This window comes from Arachis ipaensis, chromosome B5 (genome assembly GCF_059453495.1).
Source record: "Arachis ipaensis isolate K30076 ecotype BB chromosome B5, ASM5945349v1, whole genome shotgun sequence".
NCBI classification, from domain to species: domain Eukaryota; kingdom Viridiplantae; phylum Streptophyta; class Magnoliopsida; order Fabales; family Fabaceae; genus Arachis; species Arachis ipaensis.
The window spans coordinates 101,291,440-101,318,391 of NC_142440.1; the positions used below are offsets into that span (position 1 = coordinate 101,291,440).

Genomic DNA, 26,952 nt, shown 5'->3' on the forward strand with positions numbered 1-26,952 from the left:
TTAAGATCAAATCAAACCCCTTAACGTAACCAAACTATATCCTAACAAACCTCTTCCCCAAAGTCTCGCCCTGACGTCGACCACGAAGATCATAGCACCAACCGACGAATAAATCAGCTTCGATCAAACTATAAATCAGAGTGAGGGCCAATAATATGGGGCAGAGCATTCAATTTCATCTCACTGATTATACACTCATTCTCTTAAGTGATTCTTTATTGATTTGAGCGTCGGAGTCCTTTTTGCAGGTACCACGCTTAGGTCCGAGTTCACGAGGGTAATCTAATTCCAGAACGAGCTGTCAGATGCCTCAGAGTAGTGAGAGACCGATGTATAGCTCAGAAAGAGTATCCTTTCTAGAACATTTGGCGCCCACCGTGGGCCCCACCTCACTTTTTTTATCTAACATCACTAGATTCGATTTGTATCTTCTTTTCTTTGCAGAAGCCAAACTATGACGGATCATTCAGTAACTCCTCAAGTTAACCCAACCAATGCGAAACTCTTTGTCGCCAATGCTGCTCTACAGGCGGAAAACCAACGAATGGCCGAACTGTTAGCAGCAATGCAGAACAACGACAAAAAAGAATGATAATAAAAAATTCAACAACAACCTCCATGAGGAACAACAGTCAGAGTTGAATGTAAAGACAGGAGAAGCACCTCCCAAAACAGAAAGACGACGAACTGGCCCTTTTTCTGAAGAAATAATGAATTTCAAAATGCCTAAAAATTTTACACTCCCAATGACTTTGACACCGTACAAGGGGATTATAGATCCTAGAGTTCATGTCACAAAATTCGAATCTATGATGTTTCTCAATAGTTACTCCGATCCCATCTTGTGCCGATCTTTCTCAACTTTTTTAAATAGAGCTACTTTATTATAGTTTTCCAACTTACCTGCAGGTTTGATATCCAGCTTCGACGAATTTGTCAAATTATTCATATACCACTTTGCAGCATCCAAAATCTACATGCGGGACTCAGACTATCTCAGTATGATTAGGCAAGGACAACACGAAAGTTTGAAAGACTACATGACGTGCTTCACAACAGCGGCCATGAAAATCCCGAACCTCAATCCAGAGGCACAGCTCCATGCAATAAAGAGTGGCCTCCGACCTGGAAAATTCCAGGAAGCAATAGCAGTTGCAAAGCTGAAGACATTGGAAGAATTTAGGGACAAAGCAACCGGACAAATTGAAATTGAAGAATTACGTGAAGCTCGGAGAAATGAAAAACCATCATCTCGGAAGGAAGAAGAGAAACCTCCCAGGTCTCAGAGCAAGGATTTCAAAAAGCCTTTCAAATTGACACTGAAATTTGATTCATATACCAAGTTCAACACCAAAAGAGAGGACATTATCAAAGAAATCCTGCACAACAAACTGATAAAACCACTGAGCAAAGAAAGCACATATCAGGATCAGAGGCATGTAGACAGAAGTAAACATTGCGCATTTCACCAGAAGTACGGCCATACCACTGATGAATGCATAGTACCCAAAGACCTATTGGAAATGCTAGCAAGACAAGGCTTACTGGATAAATATGTCACTTGCAAAAGCCAGAAAGAAAAAACCAAGGGCGCTGACAAACCGAGTTATAGCTCCGATCATAAAGAAAGGGGAACTTGGTATGACCAGTCAAAACTACTACCTCTAAAGGAATAATAAATTATATTTCAGGTGGCTTCGAGGAGGAGGAGCAACTAATACAGCTAGGAAGTGAAGTTACAGAGCCATGATGACAGTGGAAGGATCTTATCAAAAGATTCAAACCTCTACTCCAGCTGCCCAGATCACTTTCGGTGTGTCCGACTTCAAGTCACAGTGTCTGAACTTGGACGATCCAGCGGTGATCTCGATCCAAATACGGGAAATAACAGTAAAAAAGGTTCTACTCGACCCAGGGAGTAGCTGATGCATGGAAACTTGTCTCTTAACAAAATTTTCTCGGCAAGTATACCGAATTATCGTCAAGTAAAAACTCACAATAGAGTGAGGTCGAATCCCACAGGGATTGATTGGTCAAGCAACTTTAATCAGAAGAATGTTCTAGTTGAGCCAAGCAGAAATTGAGTTGATATTTGCAGAAACGTAAATGGCGGGAAAGTAAATAATAGAAATTGTAAATGCTGGAAATAAAGAGCAAAATGTAAATGGCGGAAAGTAAATTGCAGAATCTTAAATGGGGATTTGGGAAAATAAACATAAAAGTAAATGGCAAAATGTAAAGAGAATGGGTAAGATCAGAAATGGGGGATTCATTGGGCTCAAGAGATGTTGTATTCTCCGGATCAAGTTCATTCTCATCTCTTCCTCAATCAATGCATTCATTGATCTCCTTGGCAATCTTAAGTGATTGGATTCAAATTCCTTGCTAATTCAATCTCTCAAATCTTGATCAATAGCCAATTCCTTGGTCTAATTGCTCATGAGAAGAGATGAAGTATGGTCACTGATTATACCACATGTATTCCCAAATCAAAGTGTTGGTAGGATTATATGTCACTATATCCATCCAAACCCCAATTTAGTCCAACATGAGAAAGCATTTCTAGCATGATCTCTTCATTCCTCTTCCAAGGTTTCGAAGAGATCCAAGTATGAATAGCTCCTTTTCTAAGACAACTACCCAATTGGATGAAGATTGAAAGCTTTCTAGTAAAATCAAGAGAAAAGAAAGAAGAAGAATAATGAAAACTATTATTGATCTATCAAATTACAACAGAGCTCTCTAACCCAATGAAAGGGGTTTAGTTGTTCATAGCTCTGGGAATGGAAAGCATAAATGAAAAGTACATACTGAAAAGCTAAAACTAGAAGTCGCAGAGAAAGTAAAATATATAGAGTGTAGTTCTCCAAAATGCCAAAAGGTTTTTTTCACTAGTTCAAAACTACTTATTTTATAGTTGGCTTCTTCAAGTCTTGGATATGGGCCTTTGGATCTTTAGTTGAAGCAGTTACAATCTTCAGTGGGCTCAGCTTTGCTTGCAGAGAAAGTGTGAGTTAGAAATGGACGTTAGTTAGGACGTTAGTGGTGTTAACGTTAAGTAAAAGTGTGGGTTCGAGAACGTTAGTGATGATCACCTTTTTCACTAACGTTCCAAGTCAAAATTGATCCACGTTAACTTCAACGTTAGTGGCACTAACGTGACCACTAACGTTGCCTCTTGGTCCTTTGCAAACGTTATTGGCATTCACCTTTTCCAATAACGTTGCTTATTGCCCCCTTTCCCCACGTGAGAGTTCACGTTAGTATAGCTAACGTGACCTTTAACGTAGGCTTGCCTAATCTTCGAGAGCGTTAGTGACACTTACCTTTGTCACTAACGCTCCAAACGCCCCTCCTTCCCACGTTAGAGTTCACGTTAATTAGATTAACGTGACCACTAATGTGGTGGTGATTGCCATCTCCAACGTTAGTGACAAAGGTGAGTGTCACTAACGTTGGTCCATCAATTCTTCTTCCACGTTAGCTTCCACGTTAACGTAATTAACGTGGCAACTAACGTGGGCAATCGTAGCTTAATAGTGGCTTAATCCAACGTTATTGACAAAGGTGAGTGTCACTAACGTTGGCAATTCTTTGTGCCTTCCACGTTAGAGTTCACGTTAATGTGATTAACGTGACTCTTAACGTGGCCAAGTGTGCCCCTTTTTCCAACGTTAGTGGTATTCACTTTTACCACTAACGTTGGAGCTTCACTTCTCTTCCACGTTAGCTTCCACGTTAACGTAATTAACGTGGCAACTAACGTGGGCTATAATGGCTTTCGAAGGCGTTATTGGCGATCACTTTTCTCATTAACGTTGCAAGCTAGCTCCCATTCCACGTTAGTGGCCACGTTAATTAGACTAACGCGGCTACTAATGGTGCACGAAATTGTGATGTCCAGGCTCGAACAATCCCTGGTAATGGCTCCAAAGCTTGGTGCTTTGATATTAATTCATAATTGTCACAACTTCGATACAACTAACCAGCAAGTGCACTGGGTCGTCCAAGTAATACCTTACGTGAGTAAGGGTCGAATCCCACGGAGATTGTTGGTATGAAGCAAGCTATGGTCACCTTGTAAATCTCAGTCAGGCAGATATAAAGTGATAATGGTGTTTTCGAATATTATATAATAAAATAGGGATAGAGATACTTATGTAAATCATTGGTAGGAATTTCAGATAAGCGAATGGAGATGCTTTTCATTCTTCTGAACCTCTGCTTTCCTGCTATCTTCATCCAATCAGTCTTACTCCTTTCCATGGCTGGCTTTATGTGATACATCACCATTGTCAACGGCTACTTTCGGTCATCTCACGGGAAAATGATCCAATGCCCTGTCACGGCACGGCTAATCGTCTGGAGGCATCACCCTTGTCAATGGCTTCATCTTATCCTCTCAGTGAATAATATGCTCACGTACCCTGTCACGGCACGGCTATTCATCTGTCGGTTCTCGATCATGCTGGAATAGGATTTACTATCCTTTTGCATCTGTCACTAACGCCCTGCAATCGCGAGTTAGGAGCTCGTCACAGTCATTCAATCATTGAATCCTACTCGGAATACCACAGACAAGGTTTAGACCTTCCGGATTCTCTTGAATGCCGCCATCATTCTAGCTTACGCCACGAAGATTCTGGTTAGGAGATCTAAGAGATATTCATTCTAGCTTAATTCATGTAGAACGGAAGTGGTTGTCAGGCACGCGTTCATAAGGGAGAAGGATGATGAGCGTCACACATAATCATCACCTTCATCACGTTCTTGGGTGCGAATGGATATCTTAGAAGCAAAATAAGATGAATTGAATAGAAAACAGTAGTACTTTGCATTAATCTTTGAGGAACAGCAGAGCTCCACACCTTAATCTATGGAGTGTAGAAACTCTACCGTCGAAAATACATAAGTGATAGGTCCAGGCATGGCCGTGTGGCCAGCCCCCATGATCTAAGAACAATGCGTTCAAAGATGATCCTAAGATCCTAAGCTGATCAAAAGATGGTCAAAAAGACTAGTAAAAGGTCCTATTTATAATAAACTAGTCACTAGGGTTTACATGAGTAAGTAATTGATGCATAAATCCACTTCCTGGGCCCACTTGGTGTGTATTTGGGCTGAGCTTAAGTGTAGCACGTGCAGAGGCCATTTGTGGAGTTGAACGCCAGTTTCTGTGCCAGTTTGGGCATTCAACTCTGGTTTTGGATCCTTTTCTGGCGCTGGACGCCAGAATTGGGCAGAAGGCTGGCGTTGAACGCCAGTTTACGTCGTTAATTCTTGGCCAAAGTATGGACTATTATATATTGCTGGAAAGCCCTGGATGTCTACTTTCCAACGCAATTAGAAGCGCGCCATTTCAAGTTCTGTAGCTCCGGAAAATCCATTTTGAGTGCAGGGAGGTCAGAATCCAACAGCATCAGCAGTCCTTTTTCAACCTCTGAATCTGATTTCTGCTCAAGTCCCTCAATTTCAGCCAGAAAATACCTGAAATCACAGAAAAACACACAATCTCATAGTAAAGTCCAGAAATGTGAATTTAACATAAAAACTAATGAAAACGTCCCTAAAAGTAACTAGATCCTACTAAAAGCATACTAAAAACAATGCCAAAAAGCGTATAAATTATCCGCTCATCACAACACCAAACTTAAATTGTTGCTTGTCCCCAAGCAACTGAAAATCCAATAGGATAAAAAGAAGAGAATATACTATAAATTCCAAGCTATCAATGAAACATAGCTGCAATCATATGAGCGGGACTTATAGCTTTTTGCCTCTTGAATAGTTTTGGCATCTCACTTTATCCATTGAGGTTCAGAATGATTGGCATCTATAGGAACTTCAGATTTCGAATAGTGTTATTAACTCTCCTAGTTCAGTATGATGATTCTTGAACACAGCTTCTTTATGAGTCTTGGCCGTGGCCCTAAGCACTTTGTTTTCCAGTATTACCACCGGATACATAAATGCCACAGACACATAATTGGGTGAACCTTTTCAGATTGTGACTCAGCTTTGCTAAAGTCCCCAATTAGAGGTGTCCAGGGTTCTTAAGCACACTCTTTGTTTTTGCTTTGGACCTTGACTTTAACCGCTCAGTCTCAAGTTTTCACTTGACATCTACACGCCACAAGCACATGGTTAGGGACAGCTTGGTTTAGCCGCTTAGACCAGGATTTTATTCCTTTAGGCCCTCCTATCCACTGATGCTCAAAGCCTTGGGATCCTTTTTATTTGCCCTTGCCTTTTGGTTTTAAGGGTTATTGGCTTTTTCTGCTTGCTTTTTCTTTTTCTTTCTATTTTTTTTTTCGCCTATTTTTTTTTCTCTTTCTCTTTTTTTTTTTTCTGCAAGCTTTGTTTTTTGCTACTTTTTCTTGCTTCAAGAATCATTTTTATCATTTTTCAGATTATCAAATAACATGTCTCCTATTCATCATTCTTTCAAGAGCCAACATATTTAACATTCTTAAACAACAACTTCAAAAGACATATGCACTGTTCAAGCATACATTCAGAAAACAAGAAGCATTGTCACCACATCAATATAATTAAACTAAGTTCAAGGATAAATTCGAAACTCATGTACTTCTTGTTCTTTTGAATTAAAACATTTTTCATTTAAGAGAGGTGATGGATTCATAGGACATTCATATCTTTAAGACAAAGTTACTAACTACTAATGATCATGTAGTGAAGACACAAACATAGATAGGCACATAACATAGAAAACGAAAAACAGAAGAAAGAAGAACAAGGAATGAATCCACCTTAGTGATGGTGGTGTTTCCTTCTTGAGGAACCAATGATGTCCTTGAGCTCTTCTATGTCTCTTCCTTGTCTTTGTTGCTCCTCCCTCATTGCTTTTTGATCTTCTCTTATTTCATGAAGCATGATGGAGTGTTCTTGATGTTCCACCCTTAGTTGTCCCATATTGGAACTCAATTCTCCTAGGGAGGTGTTGATTTGCTCCCAATAATTTTGTGGAGGAAAGTGCATTTGAGGCATCTCCGGGATCTCATGGAAGTGAGCTTCTTGCGCCTCTTGAGCTCCATGATTGGGCTCTCTTGCTTGCTCCATCTTTTTCTTAGTGATGGGCTTGTCCTCTTTAATGAGGATATCTCCCTCTATGTCAATCCCAGCTGAATTGCATAGGTGGCAAATGAGGTGAGGAAAGGCTAACCTTGCCATAGTGGAGGACTTGTCAGCCACCTTGTAGAGTTCTTGAGGTATAATCTCATGAACTTCCACCTCTTCTCCAATCATGATGCTATGGATCATGATGGCCCGGTCTATAGTAACTTCAGACCGGTTGCTAGTGGGAATGATTGAGCATTGAATAAACTCCAACCATCCTCTAGCCACAGGCTTGAGGTCCAATCTTCTTAGTTGAACCGGCTTGCCTTTGGAGTCAACCTTCCATTGAGCTCCTTCTACACATATGTCCATAAGGACTTGGTCCAACCTTTGATCAAAGTTGACTCTCCTTGTGTAGGGGCGTGCGTTCTCTTCCATGTATGGCAAGTTGAACGCCAACCTCACATTTTCCGGACTAAAATCTAAGTATTTCCCCCGAACCATTGTGACATAGTTCTTTGGATCCGGGTTCTTACTTTGATCATGGTTCTTGGTGATCCATGCATTGGCATAGAACTCTTGAACCATTAGGATGCCGACTTGTTGGATGGGATTTGTTTAGAACTTCCCAACCTCTTCTTTGAATTTCATGTCGGATCTCCGGATACTCATTTCTTTTGAGTTTAAAAGGGACCTCAGGGATCACCTTTTTCTTGGCCACAACATCATAGAAGTGGTCTTGATGGGCTTTGGAGATGAACCTTTCCATCTCCCATGACTCGGATGTGGAAGCTTTTGTCTTCCCTTTCCCTCTTCTAGAGGATTCTCCGGTCTTGGGTGCCATCAATGGTAATGGAAAAACAAAAAAGCTATGCTTTTACCACACCAAACTTAGAATATTGCTCGCCCTCGAGCAATAAACAACAGAAATAGAAGAAGAAGAAGAAGAAATATGGAGAGGGAGAGGGAGATGAGGTTTCGGCCAAGAGGAGTGTAGAGGGGTGTGTTGTGTGAATTTGATGAAGAATGGAGGTCTTTATATAGGGAAGGGAGGGGGGGTTAAGGTTCGGCCATATGGGTGGGTTTGGGTGGGAAATTGGTTTTGAATTTTGAAGGTAGGTGGAGTTAATGAGGTAGGTTTATGGGGAAGAGTGGATGGATGTGAGTGGTGAAGGTTTAGTGGGGAAGAGAGTTTGTGGGGTTGTGTGAAAGAGAGTGGTGAGAAGGAGTGAGTGGAGGTAGGTGGGGATCTTGTGGGGTCCACAGATCCTGAGTGGATCCTGTGGGGTCCACAGATTCTTAGGTGTTCAAGGATTTACATCCCTGCACCCATTAGGCATGTAAAAATGCCTTTGTACTCAACTCTGGGCGTTCAGCGCCAGGTTGGTGGCCATTTTGGGCGTTCAACGCCCATTTGTGTGCCATTTCTGGCGTTGAACGCCAGAACCATGCCTGTTCTGGCGTTCAGCGCCCAGAAGCTGCCCATTTTGGGCGTTCAGCGCCAGAACCATGCTCTGTTCTGGCGCTGAACGCCAGACAGATGCTCCTCCAGGGTGTGATTTTTCTTCTGCTGTTTTTGATTCCGTTTTCAATTTTTCTATTTATTTTGTGACTCCACATGATCATGAACCTAAGAAAACATGAAAAACAATAAAAATAAGAATTAGATAAACATTGGGTTGCCTCCCAACAAGCGCTTCTTTAATGTCAATAGCTTGACAGTGGGCTCTCATGGAGCCTCACAGATGTGCAGAGCTTTGTTGAGACTCTCCAACACCAAACTTAGAGTTTGGATATGGGAGTTCAACACCAAACTTAGAGTTTGGTTGTGGCTTCCCAACACCAAACTTAGAGTTTGACTGTGGGGGCTCTGGTTGACTCTGCTTTGAGAGAAGCTTTTCATGCTTCCTCTTCATGGTTGCAGAGGGAGATCCTTGAGTTTTGAATACAAGGGAGTTCTCATTCCATTGAAGGACTATTTCACCTCTGTCAACATCAATCACAGCTCTTGCTGTGGCCAGGAAAGGTCTTTCTAGGATGATGGATTCATCCTCTTCCTTTCCAGTATCCAGGACTATGAAATCAGTAGGTATGTAAAGGCCCTCAACCTTTACTAATACATCTTTTACTTGTCCATAAGCCTGTTTTCTTGAGCTGTCTGCCATCTCTAGTGAGATTTTAGCAGCTTGCACCCCATAGATTCCCAGTTTCTCTATTATAGAGAGAGGCATGAGGTTTATTCCTGAACCAAGGTCACATAGAGCCTTAAAGATCATGGTGCCTATGGTACAGGGTATTATGAACTTTCCAGGATCCTGTCTCTTCTGAGGTAATGTCAGTTGATCCAGATCACTTAGTTCATTGATGAACAAGGGAGGTTCAACTTCCCAAGTATCAATGCCAAATAATTTGGCATTCAGCTTCATGATCGCACCAAGAAACTTGGCAGTTTGCTCTTCAGTAACATCCTCATTCTCTTCTGAAGAGGAATACTCATCAGAGCTCATGAAGGGTATAAGGAGGTTCAATGGAATCTCTATGGTCTCTAGATGAGTCTCAGATTCATTTGGTTCCTTAGAGGGAAGCTCCTTATTGATCACTGGACGTCCCAGGAGGTCTTCCTCCTTGGGATTCACGTCCTCTCCTCTCCTCACAGGTTCGGCCATGGCGCTTATGTCAATGGCCTTGCACTCTCCTTTTGGGTTCTCTTCTGTATTGCTTGGGAGAGTACTAGGAGGGATTTCAGTGATCCTTTTACTCAGCTGGCCCACTTGTGCTTCCAAATTTCTAATGGAAGACCTTGTTTTATTCATGAAACTTACAGTGGCCTTGGATAGATCAGAGACTAGATTTGCTAAATTAGAAGCATTTTGCTCAGAGTTCTCTGTCTGTTGCTGAGTTGATGATGGAAAAGGTTTATTATTGTTAAACCTGTTTCTTCCACCATTATTAAAGCCTTGTTGGGGCTTTTGATCCTTCCATGAGAAATTTGGATGATTTCTTCATGTTGCGTTATAGGTGTTTCCATAAGGTTCACCTAAGTAATTAACTTCTGCTATTGCAGGGTTCTCAGGATCATAAGCTTCTTCTTCAGAAGATGCCTCTTGAGTACTGTTGGATGCAGCTTGCATTCCATGCAGACTCTGAGAGATCATATTGACTTGCTGAGTCAATATTTTATTCTGAGCCAATATGGCATTCAGAGTATCAACCTCAAGAACTCCCTTCTTCATAGGTGTCCCATTACTCACAGGATTCCTTTCAGAAGTGTACATGAACTGGTTATTAGCAACCATGTCAATGAGTTCTTGAGCTTCTGCAGGCGTTTTCTTTAGGTGAATGGATCCACCTGCAGAAGTATCCAATGACATCTTAGATAACTCAGACAGACCATCATAGAATATATCCAGGATGGTCCATTCTGAAAGCATGTCAGAGGGACACTTTTTGGTCAACTATTTGTATCTTTCCCAAGCTTCATAGAGGGATTCACCTTCTTTCTGCCTGAAGGTTTGAACATCAGCTCTAAGCTTGCTCAGCTTTTGAGGAGGAAAGTACTTGGCTAAGAAAGCCGTGACCAGCTTATCCCAAGAGTTCAGGCTGTCTTTGGGTTGAGAATCCAACCATAATCTAGCTCTGTCTCTTACAGCAAAAGGGAAAAGCATGAGCCTGTAGACTTCAGGATCTACTCCATTAGTCTTAACAGTATCACATATCTGCAAGAATTCAGTTAAGAACTGAAAAGGATCTTCAGATGGAAGTCCATGAAACTTGCAGTTCTGCTGCATCAGAGAAACTAATTGAGGTTTCAGCTCAAAGTTGTTTGCTCCAATGGCAGGAATGGAGATGCTTCTTCCATGTAAATTGGAATTAGGTGCAGTAAAGTCACCAAGCATCCTCCTTTCATTATTATTATTTTCGGCTGCCATCTCCTTTTCCTGTTCGAAAATTTCTGAAAGGTTATCTCTGGATTGTTGTATTTTGGCTTCTCTTAATTTTCTCTTCAGAGTCCTTTCAGGTTCTGGATCTGCTTCCACAAGAATGTTCTTATCCTTGCTCCTGCTCATATGACAAAGAAGAAGGCACAGAAAAATAATAATAATAATAGAGATCCTTTATACCACGTATAGGGATCCCTTTGTGAGTGGAAGAAAAGAGGGGGAGACAAAGAATGTGATGTAAAGGAAGAAACACAACTGTACGGATGGAAGAGATGTGAGATGAGATGTTAGGATATGAATGAATAAATAGAATAGGATGGGGGAGGGATAATTTTCGAAAATTATTTTGAAAAAGAGTTAGTGATTTTTGAAAATAGTTTTTTTTTTTTGAAAAATGTTAGTATTTTCGAAATTTTTTTTTTCTTTTTTTTTTTAAAATTAAAATTAAAAATAATTAGTTAATTAAAAAGAAATTTTTGAAAAAGAGGGAAGATATTTTCGAAAATTAGAGAGAGAGAGTTAGTTAGGTAGTTTTGAAAAAGTTAAGAAACAAACAAAAAGTTAGTTAGTTAGTTGAAACAAATTTTGAAAAGATAGGAAGTTAGGAAGTTAGGAAAGATATTTTTGAAAAGATATTTTTGAAAAAGATAAGATGAGAAGATATTTTTGAAAAGATATGATAGAAATTAGTTTTTGAAAAAGATTTGATTTTTAAAATCTCAATTAATGACTTGATTCACAAGAAATCACAAGATATGATTCTAAAACTTAAAGTTTGAATCTTTCTTAACAAGTAAGTAACAAACTTGAAATTTTTGAATCAAAACATTAATTGATTAGTTATTTTCGAAAATTTGGTATAAAAATAAGAAAAAGATTTTTGAAAAATATTTTTGGAATTTTTCGAAAATAACTAAGAATTTTGAAAAAGATTTGATTTTTGAAAAAGATTTTGAAAAAGATAAGATTTTCAAATTGAAAATTTGATTTGACTCATAAGAAACAACTTGATTTTTAAAAATTTTTGAAAAAGTCAACTCAATTTTTGAATTTGATGAGAGAAAAAGGGAAGGATATTTTTTTGAAATTTTTTTTATTTTTTTTATGAAAAACATGAAAATTATGCAATGCATGAAATTTTTAGATCAAAACAATGAATGCATGCAAGAATGCTATGAATGTCATGATGAACATCAAGAACATATTTTTGAAAAATTTTTAATGCAAAGAAAACATGCAAGACACCAAACTTAGAATTCTTTAATGCTTAGGCACTAAGAATTCAAAAATGCATATGATAAACATGAAAAGACACAAAACAAAAAATCATCAAGATCAAACAAGAAGACTTACCAAGAACAACTTGAAGATCATGAAGAACACCATGAATGCATGAAATTTTCGAAAAATGCAAGATGCATATGCAATTGACACCAAACTTATAATGTGACTCAAGACTCAAACAAGAAACAGAAAATATTTTTGATTTTTATGATTTTCTAATTTTTTTTTGGATTTTTTCGAAGATTTATTGAAAAGGGAAAATAAGGATTCCAAAATTTTTAATATGAATTCCAGGAATCTTGCATTCTTAGTCTAAAGCTTCAGTCCAGGAATTAGACATGGCTCACTAGCCAGCCAAGCTTTCAATGAAAGCTCCGGTCCAAAACACTAGACATGGCCAATGGCCAGCCAAGCTTCAGCAAACATATGAATGTAATTCATTCAATTTTAATCCAAAACCTCAGTCCAAAAGAATTTAGACATGGCTTTGCAGCCAGCCAGGCTTTAGCATGCTTCATGAAACACTAGAATTCATTCTTAAAAATTTTGAATAAAAAATTTTTTGAAAACATTTTTATTTTTTTATTTTTTCGAAAACAGGTGAGAGAATTTTAGAATATTTTTGAAAATTTTTTTTGAAAAGAAAACGAAAAGAAAATTACCTAATCTGAGCAACAAGATGAACCGTCAGTTGTCCAAACTCAAACAATCCCCGGCAACGGCGCCAAAAACTTGGTGTTGTTGCCGGATCAAACTTGGCACTGATGTTACCGGACCAAAAGCTTGCCGAAAACTCAAACAATCCCCGGCAACGGCGCCAAAAACTTGGTGCACGAAATTGTGATGTCCAGGCTCGAACAATCCCTGGTAATGGCTCCAAAGCTTGGTGCTTTGATATTAATTCATAATTGTCACAACTTCGATACAACTAACCAGCAAGTGCACTGGGTCGTCCAAGTAATACCTTACGTGAGTAAGGGTCGAATCCCACGGAGATTGTTGGTATGAAGCAAGCTATGGTCACCTTGTAAATCTCAGTCAGGCAGATATAAAGTGATAATGGTGTTTTCGAGTATTATATAATAAAATAGGGATAGAGATACTTATGTAAATCATTGGTAGGATTTTCAGATAAGCGAATGGAGATGCTTTTCATTCTTCTGAACCTCTGCTTTTCTGCTATCTTCATCCAATCAGTCTTACTCCTTTCCATGGCTGGCTTTATGTGATACATCACCATTGTCAACGGCTACTTTCGGTCATCTCACGGGAAAATGATCCAATGCCCTGTCACGGCACGGCTAATCGTCTGGAGGCATCACCCTTGTCAATGGCTTCATCTTATCCTCTCAGTGAATAATATGCTCACGCACCCTGTCACGGCACGGCTATTCATCTGTCGGTTCTCGATCATGCTGGAATAGGATTTACTATCCTTTTGCGTCTGTCACTAACGCCCTGCAATCGCGAGTTAGGAGCTCGTCACAGTCATTCAATCATTGAATCCTACTCGGAATACCACAGACAAGGTTTAGACCTTCCGGATTCTCTTGAATGCCGCCATCATTCTAGCTTACGCCACGAAGATTCTGGTTAGGAGATCTAAGAGATATTCATTCTAGCTTAATTCATGTAGAACGGAAGTGGTTGTCAGGCACGCGTTCATAAGGGAGAAGGATGATGAGCGTCACACATAATCATCACCTTCATCATGTTCTTGGGTGTGAATGGATATCTTAGAAGCGAAATAAGATGAATTGAATAGAAAACAGTAGTACTTTGCATTAATCTTTGAGGAACAGCAGAGCTCCACACCTTAATCTATGGAGTGTAGAAACTCTACCGTCAAAAATACATAAGTGATAGGTCCAGGCATGGCCGTGTGGCCAGCCCCCATGATCTAAGAACAATGCGTTCAAAGATGATCCTAAGATCCTAAGCTGATCAAAAGATGGTCAAAAAGACTAGTAAAAGGTCCTATTTATAATAAACTAGTCACTAGGGTTTACATGAGTAAGTAATTGATGCATAAATCCACTTCCTGGGCCCACTTGGTGTGTATTTGGGCTGAGCTTAAGTGTAGCACGTGCAGAGGCCATTTGTGGAGTTGAACGCCAGTTTCTGTGCCAGTTTGGGCATTCAACTCTGGTTTTGGATCCTTTTCTGGCGCTGGACGCCAGAATTGGGCAGAAGGCTGGCGTTGAACGCCAGTTTACGTCGTTAATTCTTGGCCAAAGTATGGACTATTATATATTGCTGGAAAGCCCTGGATGTCTACTTTCCAACGCAATTAGAAGCGCGCCATTTCAAGTTCTGTAGCTCCGGAAAATCCATTTTGAGTGCAGGGAGGTCAGAATCCAACAGCATCAGCAGTCCTTTTTCAACCTCTGAATCTGATTTCTGCTCAAGTCCCTCAATTTCAGCCAGAAAATACCTGAAATCACAGAAAAACACACAATCTCATAGTAAAGTCCAGAAATGTGAATTTAACATAAAAACTAATGAAAACGTCCCTAAAAGTAACTAGATCCTACTAAAAGCATACTAAAAACAATGCCAAAAAGCGTATAAATTATCCGCTCATCAACTAACGTGGTTCTTCCTTGCTTCCTTTGTCCTGAAATCAAGAAATTAAAGTGCATCAAAGCTCTATTCCAAGTCATGAGATCATGGATTATCCAATTTGTCATTAAATTCATGCATAATTCTCATGAAATCATGTAAAGTTCACAATGTTTGCTTGAATCAATATGTAAGTGAATATCTACCCAAAACTTGCTTTTTTACTTAAGAAAATGCATGAAACTACCCTAAAACAGTAAAGAAAAGGTCAGTGAAACTGGCCAAAATGCCCTGGCATCATAACACCAAACTTAAAGCTTGCTTGTCCCTAAGCAAGTACTGAAACATAAGAATGATGAATGAAAGAACAAGAGGAACAAGTTCTTATTATAGAAGTAAAGCTCTTGGTTTATGGGGTTTCATGCATAGCAATATAGGTTCATTCCTTTACTGGTTTCCAAGTCCTTCTCATGATTTTGAAATCTTTCTTGATTGCATCCTATGAGATCCTTATTCTTTGATCCTCCCTTTTTTTTTCAGGGTTTATTGCATCCTTAGGCTAAGTGCTCTGTGAGGGGGCGACTCTTTAAAATAAGCTTTCAGCCAACACTCCCGAACCAGTTGGTTCAAGGTGCTAGGTATTGAAACACCCCTAAGGACTTACTCCCTGAAGTCTCTCTCCCCCATACATGCACACCACAGGCACATGGTTTGTTATTTTCTTTCCTTGAGGCCTTGGTGTCCAGCACCTCTTTGGGTTACTAAATGTTCTGTAGCAAGGTTGCTCTTGATAGTGGATTTTTAATTGATAATCCCGGGTTAGTTAACCCAAGTTATCAAGTGATGAAGCACTCCTAAGAACTTATTCATCCAAGCAGATCCTTGGTACAGGATCACCACAGACACATCCCTCAAGATTTAAACCCTTGGTGCCTAGCCTTATTTCTTATTATTTTTCTTTCTTTTTCAAACTCTTATTGTTCTTTTTCTTTTTCTTATTAGGATCTTGTTGTTTGGTTAATCTCATATAATGTGCTTCAAGCATGTAATTCAATGCATAAGTGTCCTTATACCTTACAGGTGAACCAACTTAGCTAACTTATTACCACACCACAGACCTTGAGAACTTACTCCACAATATGAACCCCACTCTGATTTTTTTCTTTTCATAACATTCTTTTTTTTTTAAATTCAAAGGGCAAGCATACAAGTAAGTAAGATGAAAATGAAAACAGGTAACTTGGACAGCACACATATGACAAAGGCAACAGAAAATATTAGAGACAGAATTGAAAATTCCTAAGCTACTATGGAAGCATGTTCTATTTCATACATGATTTTCCTTATTTAGACTTCAAAAAGATAAAACGAAGAGGGAACTCCACCACCTTTTACTCGCGGGGCTGCCCATGCTCTCCCTCTTGTTTGTCCTCTTTATGTCCTTCTTGAGTGCTTGAACCCCCATTTCCCTTGCTCTTTCTAATCAACTTTTTTCAGAAGCCAGCATCTTCCATCTTCTTTTTCAATGTTTCCTTCTGTTGTTTCACTTTCCTTTCCTCTTGTTCTGTTAGATCCTTTTCAACTATATCATATCTGGGGATTACAGAGTGTAAATTATGCATATGCCCAGTCATATAGTTCAACTTGGCTTGAGTGTTTATGCTGAATTCTTCCCTATGTAGTTGTCGTCCTTCATTAAGCATGCTGAACTCGTTGAATGCTTTCGTCTGAGCTAGCTAACGCTGGTTGAGCTCTTGAAGGCATTTATCTTTAAGTTCTTACCTTTCAGTCACTTGATTGATGGCCTGAGTGAGCTGGGAATAGTGTTCCTGTTGCTGCTCCAGTTGTTTTTTCTGCCACTCTCCTTGTTGATTCATCCAGTTAGCAAGTAGTTCTTCCTGATGATCCATCCGTTGGGATTGAAGGTGTAGTTGTTGCTCTTGCCCTTTCATATATCTCCTTGCCAAGTCCTCAATGGCTCCTTGAATGTGGCCCAGGTTTATATTGGTTGGATCATAGTACTCTTCTTGTTGGTATTCTTCTTGATGAGATTCTTCTTGGTGAGGTCCTTCTTGTGATGTTCTTTTCCCTATTTGAGGCCTTCTTTGTTGTTGGGTGGGTGCCACATAAGTTATACGCTGGAGCGTAACTAACCTCCCAGGGTTTACCCAATGTGGATTGCTGTCTTCGAAGACCACCTTGGCTTTCTTACATAATCTCACAATGGTGCTGGGGTACAAAAGCCGAGCACTCAGATCACTCTTTTCGGCTGCCTTTTGGACTCCCTCAGCTATAATTTCATGTACATTGATGTCTCCACCGCTCATAATGCAATGTAGCATGGTAGCTCGAGCAATGTTGACCTCAGAATTGTTTGAGGCTGGGAGAATAGATCTTCTCACAAGCTCAAACCATCCCTTAGCTTCCGGGATGAGGTCTCCTCTTCTGATGAACCGTGGCCTCTTATCTGAATACCTCTCCCAATCTGATCCTATGACACACATGTCATTCACAATTTCTTCAAGCTCATCATTGTCGGGGCCATTACTTATTCTTGCTTGATAACTTAGCTTATCAGAGGGTTGTGATCTCAGACGAAGAGTCCTCATTATAGTATTGGGACTGAAGTCCACCTCTGTTCCTCTTACGTAACTTTTGAAGGTCGGAGCCTTGGTATTGTCTTCTCTGGCAACATTGGCATAGAACTCTTTAATAAGATTTGTATTTATTTTTGTTTCTGGGTTCGTGAGTTATTGCCAACCCCTCTATTCAATCTTCTCTCCAATCTGCAGGCACTCATCATAGTTGAATTGGAATGTCAGCTCTAGCAGTACTTTCTTATGCTTGATACGTTCGAATTAAAGCTCATGGAAAGTGGTCTTGAACCTTCCTTCGTCAAAAGGAATGCTCTCCACTGGTGTCTTTCTGATGCATGGAAACTTGTCTCTTAACAAATTTCCCTCGGCAAGTATACCGAATTATCGTCAAGTAATAACTCACAAAAGAGTGAGGTTGAATCCCATAGAGATTAACGGATTAAGCAATCAATAGTTGATTAATTGTCCTAGTTAGACGGTTCAGATTTGGATGATGAGCAGTAGGAAGTGTAAATGGCATAAAAGTAAAGAAAGCAATAAGGTGTAGAAAAGTAAAATGGCAAGGAAAGTAAATGTAAGAACTAAAATTAAAATGAACATTGGGATCAAGAGATATTGCAATCCTCTGGATCAAGTTCATTCTCATCTCTTCCTCAATCAATGCATTCATTGATCTCCTTGGCAATCTTAAGTGATTGGATCCCAATTCCTTGGCAATCCAATCTCTCTAAGCTTGAACAATTTCCCAATTCCTTGATTTAATTGCTCATGGGAAGAGATGAAGTTTGGTCACTGATTATACCACACACATTCATAGATCAAAGTATTGGTAGGATTAAATATCACAATATCCATCCAACCCCCAACCTAATTCAATGTGAGAGAGCATTTCTAGCATGATTTCCTCATTCCTCTTCCAAGGTTCAGAGGAAATCCAAGTATGAGCAATTTCTCTTCCGAGACAATTACCCAATTGGATGAAGATCGAAAGCTCTCTAGTAAAATCAAGAGAAAAGAAAGAAGAAGAAGAATAAGAACTACAATTGATCCATTGAATCATAATAGAGCTCTCTAACCCAATGAAAAGAGTTAGTTGATCATTGCTCTACCAAAATAGAAAAGAAAGAAAGTGCAGAAAAGTAAAGATGAAGGTTAAAACTGAAAATAAAACTTCAAAGTTCATAAATAAAAATTACAACTAAAACAAAACTACTCCTAAGGAAGAAAAGAAGAGAAAAGGAAGAAGAGTGTAGGACCCACTCCCCTTGGAGTGTGCCAATTCACAGAAGTTCGAATTGGTCTTCACTCTCTCCCCCTTCCTTCAATTCTCCGTTCCAGAATGCTTTCAAAGTAAAAACTAAGGCCTTTTTATAGGCTCTCCTAAATTACAAAATGAAATGAAATTAAAAGTAAATTACAATGAAATGAAAATTAACTATTCTAGATGCTTCTTGTGGCTTTGATTGGTTGACAATTGTGGGCTTGCTTGCTTGAGCTTTGAAGTGGACTTGAGAGGGAAGTGAATCAAATTGAGGTCGAGGGTAACTTGGCGTTATTTCTGCCGTTAGCCACACCAACGCTACAAGTGTGGCGTTAGTGCTAAAGTTAGTGTGGCTAACGTCACACTTGCTACCCAGTTGGTGTTTTGGGGCTCAAAATATGCCTCTAGTTTGTGCTCCAATTTCTTGCCCACTATAGAGTATTATATATCTTTGGAAGGCTCTAAATTTCACTTTCTAACGCAACTGGAATCACCTCAATTGGACCTCTGTAACTCAAGTTATGCTCCTTTGAAGTGGACAAGGTCGCTGGCATAGTCGCTAGCGTTACTGGAAAAAGCGAGTCACAATAACGTTAGCGATCAGGGGTTAATATTGCCAGGTTCTGGAGCTCAAACTTAATGTCCACCCCATACTATTATATATTGTTGGAAAGCCCTGGATTTCTACTTTCCAACGCCTTTGAAAGCACATCATTTGGAGCTCTACAGCTCGAGTTACACTTCTTGGAAGGTGAAGAGGTCAGCTGGCCTTACTACAGGTTGATACCATGTTCATCTTTGCACTTTCGGGGCAGGTTTTCTCCCTCAAATTTAGTTTCCACCATGTAGTTCCATATATGCTTGGAAAGCTCTGGAATCCTACTTTCCAATGCCACTGGAATCACCTCATTTGGAGCTTTGTGGCTCAAGTTATTCTTGTTTGAAGAAGGCATGGTCAGGCTACCAGGTGACATTTTTGCCCACGTTAATGTCCACGTTAGTGTAACTAATGTGGCCATTAACGTGGGTCTTCCTTTGCTTCACAAACGTTAGTGGCACTCACTTTTTCGACTAACGTTGGCGTTTCCCTTTCCTTCCACGTTAGTTCCCACGTTAACGTAACTAACGTGGAAGCTAACGTGGGTCTTCCTTTGCTTTGCTAGCGTTATTTGCACTCACTTTTGCCAATAACGCTGCTCCTTCTTCAAAGTTAATGCCATTAACTTTCTCACTAACGTTGGGGCTTCTCTTTTCTTCCACGTTAGTGCCCACGTTAGTAGAGCTAACGGGGTTGCTAACGTGGGTCTTCTTGCCTTTTTCTAACGTTAGTGGCGTTAACGTTCTCACTAACTTTCCAAGCTTTCCTTCCTTCCACTTTAATGGCCACGTTAGTGGCGCTAACGTAGCCACTAACGTGACTCTTCTCTGCTTCTTTTGGTCTGAAATCAAGCAAACAAAGTGTATCAAAGTAACATACAAGACAAACTTCATTATACTAAGTGTGCTAATAATACCCAAAATCAAAACTTCACTTAGTGTGATCTATTTCATCACATTTACCCTGTATATTAGCTAAAATTCACATATGCTTGAGATTTTGTTTCATGCAGAGATTTTTCATGCTTTTGCTCCTTTATCAACAGAAATTGTATGAAAACTGAATTAAAATCTACTGAAAAAGCATAGAAAAACAGGCCATGATACCCTGGCATCACTTTCCCTTTCGCCTTTTGGAGCTTGATGATGCCATGAGTGACTTTTGATATGTGAAGGTGTTGAAGGGTGTGGATAGCTGATGGAATTCGGCCTCGTTAGGGTAAGGTGTAATTAAGGGAGTGGGTGAGAGTGTCTTTGATGGGGTAAGAGGTGTTGGGTTCCGAAAGTGAGAAGTACAAAGAATGGGAATTGGAATGTGAAGGGGGTACGTAATAAGAACCACTTATATAGAAAAGTGGTGAGTAAATGAAAGGTGTGGATTGATGGTGTAGGCTTATGATGAACGGATGGGGTTTAGCATGGGATGGTCACAAGGATCATCACTTTTATGATGGGGTTGGTTCAGTCTCCAAGGGTATTATTCTTCTAATGTTGCATGACAACATTTCCCAATGCATTCCCCTTGAAGACATGTGTATAGTCCCCTTTTGTGAAGTGGCCGAACCCTTCTTCTTCAATTATCCCATCAATTCCTTCCAATCTTCTTTTCATTTCTCCTACAAAAAAAAGGAATGCAATTAATAACTTTTTGGATAATGGCGGCAAAATTTAAAAAGAAAGAATACTACTTTTTAAAATTTTTGTTTTTAAATGACTAAGTGCTATTCATGAATGCAAACCAACTGACTATTTAGTTATCCATGTATGCAACATTGGTGACACCAAACATAGTTTGTGGCCATGTGGGGTAAAAAGATTTGTTCAAGGTTCTAAGAGTGACATGATATGAATTACATTCATGTCCTCTTAGTGTGCCTTGAACACCAAACTTGTTCTTCACTATATGTTGCATAAAAGGATTCATTCAAGTATATGTCAAAGTTGATTTGGAATTCATGAACCTTCCATTATTAACTACTTTAAAAGCATATAAAACATAGGTTGCCTCCCATGAAGCGCTTCTTTAGCGTCACTAGCTTGACGTTCTGCCTTTGTCAGGGTGGTTGGTAATGCTTCAAATCTTTCCCCCTCATAGTGAATCTATCTCCATTGGCTTCGTTAAGGATCTCCACATGTTCTAATGAGAGAATTCTATTGATGGTGAAAACTTTAGGCATCTGAGATGGGATAGTGGGGAGATGAGGTGGGATAACTGGGAGATAAGCTGAGATTACTTTATCCCCTGGAGAGAAATCCTCTGTAGGGATCTTCATGTTCCTCCATCTCCTTGGTGCCTTCTTCTTTGTTTCTTTTAATGTTGCCTTGCTCTTTGTGGCCTCTTTTTCCAAGAAAATTTTGTTGTTGGTCTCATATGACTCTGGTGGTTTTGGTTCCTCTTGGATTTCCTTTAGCTGTGGTACCTTCTGACTGTTTTGCTTACCAGCCAAAGGGATTCCCAGGTGTACAGTTTGTGTTTCAATGTTTGTTTCTTCCACCAGTGCCTTGTCGTGATCTTCCCTTGGTTCCTTGTTTTCTTGATCTGCTTCTTGTGAGGGTTTGAAGACATTGAATGCGAGTTATTCATCATGTATCCTCAGTATTAACTCTCCTCGCTCTACATCTATAAGCGCTCTGGCTGTAGCCAGAAATGGTCTTCCCAATATGATTGGATGGAGGTTACTTTCTTCCATTTCCAATATGACAAAGTCTGTGGGAAGGAAGTAGTTCCCAACCTTTACCAATACGTTTTCAACCACTCCTATTGCTTGTTTTTGAGTTTTGTCAGCCAGCCTGATGACTACGTCTGTGGGCATTAGCTCATTGATCTGCAGCTTCTTTATGAGAGATAGAGGCATTAAATTAATGCTTGCTCCCAGATCACAGAGTCCCTTATCAATTACTGTTTCTCCTACAGCACAAGGGATGTGAAAACTCCCGGATCCTTCCTTTTTGTATGCAACTCCGATTGAATGAGAGCACTGCACTCCTTATTCATCACTATTGTTTGCCTTCCTTTGAGTGAGCTTTTCCTGGTCAGCAGCTCCTTCATGTACTTAATGTATGAGGGAATTTGTTGGAGAGCTTTGATAAATGGTATGTTTACATGAAGAGATGCAAACATATCAAGGAATTTTGAGTATATTCTCTTTTCTACACCACCCTTGAGTCTTTGGGGAAAAGGTGCATAGAGTTTTTAGAATCTCCTTCTGTGTAACTTTGGTTTCTTGGTGACCCTCTTCCTAATTCTCTGGTAAGGTGTCTCTAGGTTGTTCCAAGGGTTTGTTCAGCTCTTCCTCAGTCCCCCTATCAGTTATAGCGACCATCTTGCATTCTTCCTATCTTACTTTCTTTGCTTCACCTCTCGGGTTTTTCTCTGTGTCACTTGGGAAGTTATCAATAGGTTTGGGAATCTTCTCAGAGAGGTATCCTACTTGAAATTCTAGCCTCTTGATGGTGTCTCCCTGGTTTTTGATATTGGCTCGCACCTCCTCCTTGAACACCTTGTTATCTTGGATTTCCTTACATATGCCTTCAAGTAGAGTTTCAATCCTTGAGAGTCTATCTTCGGATAATGGTGAGTTGAGATTGGAGGGATGAGAAGGGCCATTTTGGTTTTGATATGGATGTTGAGAGGTGTTGTTAGGTGGGTGCTGATATGATCTCTGTGTGGAATGTTGGTGAGCTGCATTGTTGTTGGGGTTGTGACATCTCTGATCTTGGCCTTGATCTTGTTGATTTTCCCACCCAAAGTTTGGGTGGTTCCTCCAACCAGGATTATAAGTTTTGGAGTATGGATCATGGGTCTGCCTAGGTGAGTTTCCAATGTAGTTGGCTTGTTCCTGATAATCCTCTACCTCTGCATTCACTCCTTCTTGAGCTGCTGATGAGGTAGTGATTGCTGCTACTTGGTTCCTTTCCATCTTCTTGGTAAGGTCAGCCAGCTGCTTGGTGATCATCTTGTTTTGAGCCAGCAGTGCATCCACGTTATTTAGCTCCATCACTCCTCTAGTGTTGCCTCTTTTAGAAGCATAGAAGTAGTCATTCTCAGCTACAGTCTCAATGACATCTATGGCTTCTTCAATGGTCTTCTTCTTGTTCAGAGATCCCCCGGATGAGTGGTCTACTGCCTTCTTTGATTCATAAGAAAGACCTTCATAGAAAATGTGTAACTGCACCCATTCATTGAACATATCTGATGGGCATCTTCTTGTCAAGTCCTTAAACCTCTCCCATGCTTCATAGAGAGTCTCACCATCTTATTGCCTGAAGGTTTGTACCTCAGCTCTCAACCTGTTAATTCTCTGAGGAGGGTAGAATCTCGCTAAGAATTTATTCACCATATCTTTCCAGGTTGTTAAACTCTCCTTCGGGAAAGATTCCAGCCATTTAGATGCTTTGTCCTTGAGTGAAAAGGGGAACAAAAGCAATCTATAGGTGTCAGGATGAACACCATTAGATTTTACAGTATCACATATCCTCAGGAAGGTGGTTAGATGTTGATTGAGGTCTTCTTGGACACTTCCTCCGAATGAACAGTTGTTCTGAACAAGGGTGATGAGCTGTGGCTTTAGTTCAAAGTTATTGGCATGTATGGTAGGCTTTTGGATGCTACTTCCACATTTTCCTGGGTTTGGATTTATATAAGATCCTAAGACTCTTCTCTCTTGTCCAGCATGATGCACTGGACCTTCTCTGCCATGGTTATGAGCCTCTTCTTCATGATGGTTCTCCATATTCTCATCCATGTCTGGTTCAAAATACTCCTCTTCTTCCTCGGCACTAACAACTCTCTTTCCTCTTGCTTCCCTCCTTAGTCTAAGGAAGGTCTTCTCAGGTTCAGAATCAAAGGAAGTTGAAGCCCCGCTTCTTCTACCTATCATACAACCAACAAGGCACAAGCAAGAAGGAGACAAATGCAGGAAGTATTCTTGTCAGAAATGCTGTTAGTGTGAGTGATGCAATATATCAAACAGTTAGTGGGTTAGTGAACTGAATTGTAATAAATAAGAAAACACCACAAACGGGTAAGGGGTAAAGGAAAGAAAAATAACTAAAACTGAAAGTAAATCACTCAAACAGAAATTAAATCAAACAAAAAAAATGCTCAATCTAGTTATCCACCAATTTAATCATTGTTGATACAAAATCAATCTCCGACAACGGCGCCATAAACTTGATGCATGGAAACTTGTCTCTTAACAAAATTCCCTCGGCAAGTATACCGAATTGTCGTCAAGTAAAAACTCACAATAGAGTGAGGTCGAATCCCACAGGGATTGATTGGTCAAGCAACTTTAATCAGAGGAATGTTCTAGTTGAGCTAAGTAGAAATTGAGTTGATATTTGCAGAAACGTAAATGGCGGGAAAGTAAATAACAGAAAATGTAAATGCTGGAAATAAAGAGCAAAATGTAAATGGCAGAAAGTAAATTGCAGAATCTTAAATGGGGATTTGAGGAAATGAACATAAAAGTAAATGGCAGAAAGTAAAAAGAATGGGTAAGATCAGAAATGGGGGATTCATTGGGCTCAGGAGATGTTGTATTCTCCGGATCAAGTTCATTCTCATCTCTTCCTCAATCAATGCATTCATTGATCTCCTTGGCAATCTTAAGTGATTAGATTCCAATTCCTTGGTAATTCAATCTCTCAAATCTTGATCAATAGCCAATTCCTTGGTCTAATTGCTCATGAAAAAAGATGAAGTATGGTCACTGGTTATTCCCAAATCAAAGTGTTGGTAGGATTATATGTCACTATATCCATCCAAACCCTAATTTGGTCCAACATGAGAAAGCATTTCTAGCATGATCTCTTCATTCCTCTTCCAAGGTTCCAAAGAGATCCAAGTATGAATAGCTCCTTTTCCAAGACAACTACCCAATTGGATGAAGATTGAAAGCTTTCTAGTAAAATCAAGAGAAAAGAAAGAAGAAGAACAATGAAAACTATTATTGATCCATCAAATTACAACAGAGCTCCCTAACCCAATGAAAGGGGTTTAGTTGTTCATAGCTCTGGGAATGGAAAGCATAAATTAAAAGTACATACTAAAAAGCTAAAACTAGAAGTTACAGAGAAAGTAAAATATATCGAGTGTAGTTCTCCAAAATGCCAAAAGGTTTTTTTCACTAGTTCAAAACTACTCCTATATATACTACTCTTATGATTTTCTAGTTGGCTTCTTCAAGTCTTGGATATGGGCCTTTGGATCTTTAGTTGAAGCAGTTACAATCTTCAGTGGGCTCAGCTTTGCTTGCAGAGAAAGTGTGAGTAAGGCATGGACATTAGTTAGGACGTTAGTGGTGTTAACGTTAAGTGAAAGTGTGGGTTCGAGAACATTAGTGACGATCACCTTTTTCACTAACGTTCCAAGTCAAAATTGATCCACGTTAACTTCAACGTTAGTGGCACTAACGTGACCACTAACGTTGCCTCTTGGTCCTTCGCAAACGTTATTGGCATTCACCTTTTCCAATAACGTTGCTTATTGCCCCCTTTCCCCACGTTAGAGTTCACGTTAGTATAGCTAACGTGACCTTTAACGTAGGCTTGCCTAATCTTCGAGAGCGTTAGTGACACTTACCTTTGTCACTAACGCTCCAAACGCCCCTCCTTCCCACGTTAGAGTTCACGTTAATTAGATTAACGTGACCACTAACGTGGTGGTGATTGCCATCTCCAACGTTAGTGACAAAGGTGAGTGTCACTAACGTTGGTCCATCAATTCTTCTTCCACGTTAGCTTCCACGTTAACGTAATTAACGTGGCAACTAACGTGGGCAATAGTGACTTAATAGTGGCTTAATCCAACGTTAGTGACAAAGGTGAGTGTCACTAACGTTGGCAATTCCTTGTTCCTTCCATGTTAGAGTTCACGTTAATGTGATTAACGTGACTCTTAACAAGGCCAAGTGTGCCCCTTTTTCCAACATTAGTGGTATTCACTTTTACCACTAACGTTGGAGCTTCACTTCTCTTCCACGTTAGCTTCCACGTTAACGTAATTAACGTGGCAACTAACGTGGGCTATAATGGCTTTCGAAGGCGTTTTTGGCGATCACTTTTCTCATTAACGTTGCAAGCTAGCTCCCATTCCACGTTAGTGGTCACGTTAATTAGACTAACGTGGCTACTAACGTGGTTCTTCCTTGCTTTCTTTGTCCTGAAATCAAGCAATTAAAGTACATCAAAGCTCTATTCCAAGTCATGAGATCATGCATTATCCAATTTGTCATTAAATTCATGCATAATTATCATGAAATCATGTAAAGTTCACAATGTTTGCTTGAATCAAGATGTAAGTGAATATCTACCCAAAACTTGCTTATTTACTTAAGAAAATGCATGAAACTACCCTAAAACAGTAAAGAAAAGGTCAGTGAAACTGGCCAAAATACCCTGGCATTTGTAGCGCCGAAGTATTGTTTTACTCCATATTCAAGAAGATGCAACTTAGCGACAAAGCACTGCAACCTTCAACCAAAGAATTGGTAGGATTCTCCAGAGAAAGAGTCCTTGTATTAGGTTATGTATGGTTGAAAACGATGCTAGGGGAGTCTCCAAACTCAAAACCCTAGATATTCAATTTCTAGTAATTGATTGTGCTAGACCTTATAATATTATTTTTGGA

General features: G+C 39.8%; 1 non-coding gene and 1 pseudogene across 1 annotated transcript; both read left to right on the top strand.

The window, feature by feature from the left end:
* Positions 1-10,502: 10,502 nt before the first annotated feature.
* On the top strand, positions 10,503-10,610 carry LOC148565170 (small nucleolar RNA R71). The gene has a single exon (XR_015885113.1). It is a non-coding gene; the product is annotated as a small nucleolar RNA R71 (small nucleolar RNA).
* Positions 10,611-23,509: 12,899 nt separating this feature from the next.
* On the top strand, positions 23,510-23,611 carry LOC148565171 (small nucleolar RNA R71; annotated as a pseudogene).
* Positions 23,612-26,952: the final 3,341 nt, after the last annotated feature.